This window comes from Camellia sinensis, chromosome 2 (assembly GCF_055761805.1).
Source record: "Camellia sinensis isolate YWXY chromosome 2, ASM5576180v1, whole genome shotgun sequence".
Taxonomy (NCBI): Eukaryota; Viridiplantae; Streptophyta; class Magnoliopsida; order Ericales; family Theaceae; genus Camellia; species Camellia sinensis.
In genome coordinates, this window is record NC_138962.1 from 167122519 (window position 1) to 167128518 (window position 6000).

Here is a 6000-nt window from a genome sequence, read left to right on the forward strand (position 1 = left end):
CCTTTAAATTTTGAAAAAAATCACTAAAAACAAAGGAACATTCAAACAAAAATCTATTTGAAAATATTTCATCTTTATGAAGTGTATTGTCTGTTTGGTTTGATTTTTCAAAAATTATTTTTAGACGAGTTTCATTTATTTTCAATGAGTTTCTTATATTTTAGTCATTTTTTTGTACTTTTTAAATATATCTAGTTGAGATGCATTCCAAAAAAAAAAAAAAAAACCCTTAAATTAAAAAAAAAATCACTAAAAACAAATGAAAATGCGAATAAAAATCTATGTGCATTTTTTTTTTTTGGATTCTCATTTGTTTTTAGTGAATTTTTTTTTTTCATATCTTAGTTAAACTTTTTTACTTTTTAGATGTATCTAAATTTTTTTAAAAATATATATAGTTAATTTCAAACAAAAACCCCCATGATTTTATGTGTTTTTCACTTTAAATCATGTTTTATTCTTTGTTACCTTACGCAGACGGACGGATGGGGTACATTGAAATACGGATGAAACTTTAGTGTTTAATTTGTCGAAATTGAAATATTGTGATTTAAAGTGAAAAACACATGAAACTTTGGAATTTTTTTGGTAATTAATCCAAAAAATATGACTAAGATATGAAAAAAAAAAAGGTTCAATAAAGACAAACTAAAATTGATTTAAAAATAATTTATGAAAATTGAAATCAAGTAAAGCCTAAATCTCTTTAGGATATGGCATATATGGCTTATGGGGCGGATATTTATGGCTTCGTTTGACATAAGATTTTTTGGCTATTTTAGTTGTAAAAAAATAAAATAGATTAAAAAATTAATAAGATAAAATATTACATTCAAATTATAATTATTTCATTTTTTCTCTCACAAAAATCAAAAAGATCAAAAAGTTCATCCCAAACGAAACTTTTCAACCCCAAACTAAAATAACCAAAAAAATATAAGAAAATTAACACACATCCTAAACGAAGGCTATGTGTGTTAGATTTTCACCCCCAAAACTAGTCATGTATAGTGGTTACAACATGCATGGAGCTCATTAACAAAACCATTCATCTAGCTCATTAACAAAACCATTCATCTGGAGTGCAAGGGTAAATTACACCCAGTTTTTGTATGTGAAGACCATTTTGCTAATCCAGTGGAGGGTAATGGGGTGAGAAAAATCGGGCTGGGTGATTGTAATAGCAGCTCCAAAGTGGACTTAAGCAGAGCTGAGGAAAATGACTTCACAGATGGGGGATGCAAGAGGAAGGACGATGTTGATATAGTGCCAAATCAGTTTGCCTTGTCTGATGATGCGGTGCCTTCCTCCATTGAAGTGGCTCAAAGGAAGGAGCTTCCTCAATGCAACAGTAGAGAGATGGTGGGCACAGTTGTTGAGGAGACATGTGGTGATGTGGCGGCCAGCAGACCTAATGGAATAGGTGGGAAAGCAGCAATGATGGAGGAGTGTGCACCCTGTCCAAAGAGAAATGACCATTCACTGAGGTGTGCCGAGCACGCTTCTGAAGCTGGTTTGTTCAAAAGTCTCAGCGGATCGCCAGGTGGGTTTGGGCCTGGTATTAATCTGGAAGTTGCCTTGGGCCCTCCGTATAATGAGCTTTTAGTTCAAGGACCTATTCGTATGCCAGTTGAAAATCAAGGTAACAGGGCATGTGATAAGTCTTTATTACACGGGCCTCTCTTATCGGTTGGTTCAAATGGGTCAAGCAATCAAGGCAATGTTCATAGTCCTGCTCCTTTCCTCAGCCCAAATCGGTCGGCCAAGAAAGCTGGGAAAAAGAAGGTTCAGATGGAAGGTTTTTCTCGGTTTTCTCGACTCTACGGTCACCAATCTGCAGCTATCGGTAGGCTTCCCTCCAAGTCCGTTATCTTCAGGCCAGCAGCAGTGTCTGAGGGTGTATCAAGCTCGCATAGCTATCTCCTCAAGGAAGCGCAGGCCACTGTCAAATTAGGGAAAGAATTGGGTATTAATTTCTGTGGGCAAGAAGAGGGTGTGGTTGAGAAGATTCTTGAGCTGGAGCGTAAGGACAAAGAGAGATTTTTAAAGGATGGAAATGTTTAGCTGTAATAGCAGTGTGCAATGGGTGTGTGAGGTTGGGTGTTTGTAGTGTGCGGTGTATCAGAGTAGAAGAGTAGTTCCATGGGTGTATCGGTTGGGTGTTTGTAGTGTGTGGTGTATTAGATTGCAGTGTGCAGTGGGTGCTTCTGATAAGTAGTGTTTCTGATAAGTAGTGTGCAGGGTGCAGTGGTGTTTGTAGATTGGGTATTTGTCCTTGGGTGTATTAGATTGCAATGGATATAAGTAGTGTTTTTGATCTCGGGGGGTTGGGAATAAGTAGTGTGCTGCTCAGTGGGTGCAATATAAGAAGTGTGAGGTTGTTATCAAGTGGGTAGTGTTCAGCTCAGTTCTGCTCAGTGTTTTACTTGTATTTTGTGGGGATTGTTAGTGAGGCTGTTATCCTCTGTTTTTATGTTAAGTTCTTCTTAACCTCTATTTTTATTCTATGTATAAAAAAGTGTGAGGCGGAGGGGGCTGGTTGTTTGGGCGCGAGTAGCAGTAGTAGGGGTAGTTTGTACCTTCCGAATCTCTCTCGGTGCGCCTCATCTTCCTGTACTCTTAATTTTATGCTGTTAATGAAATTTTCCTTTGCTGATCAAAAAAAAAAAAAAAAAAAAAAAAAAAAAAAAAAAAATGTATAGTGCAATTAATTTCAGATTGTACCGCTGATATACAATTAGCCCATATCTATGTACATGATATACAACACTTCTAATTTTTCAGTACGAACTATAATTTATGGTACATCCAAATAATAAACAAATCAAAAATTTTAAATTACACTATTTTAAAAAATCCTTTCAAAAATCTTTTAACGAATTTCTTAAAGAGGATCTTCCATGCCTGTGCCGGTTGGTCAATTTGGGTTGGTTATTGCGTGGAGTGCACAACAGTCATGGTTGTGCAATTAAATTGGTCTATTTCGTGACTCATTTTGATAATTCGAACAGTTCGCATTTTAGAATACATCAAGTAAAACATACCTGTAAAAAATCAAATTAATCGGATATCATTTACCTTTTCATATATTTATATTTGTATTCATTTTAATATTTTAAATCACAATTATTATTTATTTTTATAGATACAAATGTGAGTAGATGAATGGATAAATAATATCCAATTAACTTGATTTATTGCAAATATATTCTATTTAATGTATTATAAAATATAAATAGTTCAAATTATCAAAATTGACCAAAAAATAAGCTTATTTAATTACACAACAATGATTACTGTGCATCCAAGACAACAATCACCTCAAATCCCAGCCATGATAGCAGAAAGATATAGTATGATTTATAGTATTTGAAGAGGAAAAAGATGATGATGATGACGATCATGATGATGATGGAATAGAAGGCTTCCAAAGGAAACCAAAGTAACCACTCCACATAATGAGTTATCCATCATTCGGCATTACTGCACCGAGATATATATATATATATATATATATTAGCAGGAATTCTTTTTAGAGAAAAAAAAAGGGCATAATTTATAATTTAAAATACGTTTGTTTTATTACTTTTTTAAACATTGATATTTAGACGTTATTCTAAATAACTTATTTTTATTTTATAACCTCTCAAATTAATATTTAGATATTTCATTAATATTTAAATATTAATATTTAACTATAAAAATCCAAATTAAAATAATATTTGAGTATGGTGTTTGGTGAGTAAAAGTTACAAATTTCATTGTTACTATTTAGATATTTCAATTCTACATTTTAAGTAATTAAATTTTTTAATATTACTATTTAGATTTCATGTTAAATTTTTGCTTCATATTCAAGTTATTCTCAATTTTTTTGGTTCTTACTTAGATTTAACTTAAATGTGTGAGAAATATTATCATATTGAACAAAACCAACACTTTCATGATGTGTATTTTTATAATTTGATAAATTTACATTGAAATTATAAGGCTTAACTACTCTACAACATTTTGCTTGATATAATAGTAAGTATAAATGTGTGTGTGATGTGTACTTGAAAATCATGATTTAAGTGAATTAATTAAAGAACCAATAATGAAGAGTTATGTATATATCAACATTTCATAAATTCATGACAAAACAATATTTTACTATATATAATAGTAAATAAAGATTTAATTGGGTTGGAACAATTTAAGTTTTCGGCTCCATTTCTAATTTAAAATTATGTCAAACTATTTTATTGGTCAAGACCTGACTTGTGAAAAAAACTCTGGTTTAGGCCTGATATATATATATATACACTAGCGCATATCTGTGTTTGAAGGCACAATGTAAATAATATTAGCATTAAAATATAATTGTAATCCCAACACTATTTAAATTTATTTTTTAATTTGATAAAATCACAAATTTATTATAAAATTTTGGAATTCTCACAAAACTTCTCACGAAAACTCGCTTTTGCTTATATAATATATAGCTAGCTAGATAGATGTGCCTAACATACATATAATTTCTACGGGCATGCATACAATACTGCTTTTTCTTATATAATTATATGGAAATTATATGTTGCCCATAATGTCCTACTGTATTACGGGCATACATACATTGTATGGAAATATATGTAAAATATATTGAACAAAAAGGAGAAAATAAAAAAAAAAACAAATAGAGAGAAAAATAAAAACGGGAAAAAATAAAAAAAATAAAAAGAAAAGAGAAAGGAAGGCGGGATCATGGGATCATTAAAGGAGGGGTGTGAGAAAAGGAAAAAGTATTAGAGAGGGAAGCAGGAAAGTAGAAAATGTATATGTAAAACATTTTTTGGAAAATATATCTCAGTCATTGTTTTATAATTTGAACAGATTTGAGCCATCCAAATGTCCTAATAAGACAAAAATATGTTAAAGATTAAAAAACCGTCCTACTTTATTATATAAATGTTGAAGATTCATATGAGGTCTAAATTTACGAAGTCTATTAGGTATTCAGTATATTTAAAAATAATAATTAATTGTTCAAATTCATTTAATTTGTGGACTAAAAAATTCATTAATGTAATCTCCATTACACACAGTAAAATCTGTCTCCTAATTCTGGGATTGCAGACTTTTCCATATAATATGAATAAAAATAAGTGAACAAAAAGGAGAAAATAAAAAAATAAACAAATAGAAAGAAAAATAAAAATGGGAGAAAATAAAAAAATAAAAAGAAAAGAAAGAGGAAGGTGGGATCATGGGATCATAGAAGGATGGATGAGAAAAGGAAAAAGTAAGAGAGAGAAGCTAGAAAATAAAAAAAATACATGTAGGATATTTTTTGAAAAATATATCTCAGTCGTTGTTTTATAATTTGAATAGATTTGAGCCGTTCAAATGTCTTAGTAGGACAAATTCAAAAAACATCCTGCTTTATTATATAGATATGGAAATTATATATATGCCAATAAATGTCCTAGTGTATTACAGACATACATTGTATGAAAATATGTGTAAAATATATTAAACAAAAACTAGAGAAAAAAAAAAAACAAATAGAGAGAAAAATAAAAACAGGAGAAAATAAAAAAAATAAAAAGAAAAGAGAGAGGAAGGCGGGATAATGGGATCATGGAAGGAGGGGTATGAGAAAAGGAAAAAGTAAAAGAGAGAGAAAAGCAGGAAAGTAGAAAATGTATATGTAGAACATTTTTTGGAAAATATGTCTTAGTCATTATTTTATAATTTGAACAGATCAGAGCCATCCGAATGTCCTAATAAGACAAAAATAGGTTGAAAATTCAAAAACCGTCATGCTTTACTAAAATACTAGTGTATACCCGTGCCTGAAGGCACGGTGTAAATAATATTATGATTATAATATAATTGCAATCCCAACACTATTTTAATTTATTTTCTAATTTGATAAAATCACAAATTTATTATAAATTTTGAAGTTCTCACAAAACTCTTCACGAAAACTCGCTTTTGCTTATATAATATATAGCTAGA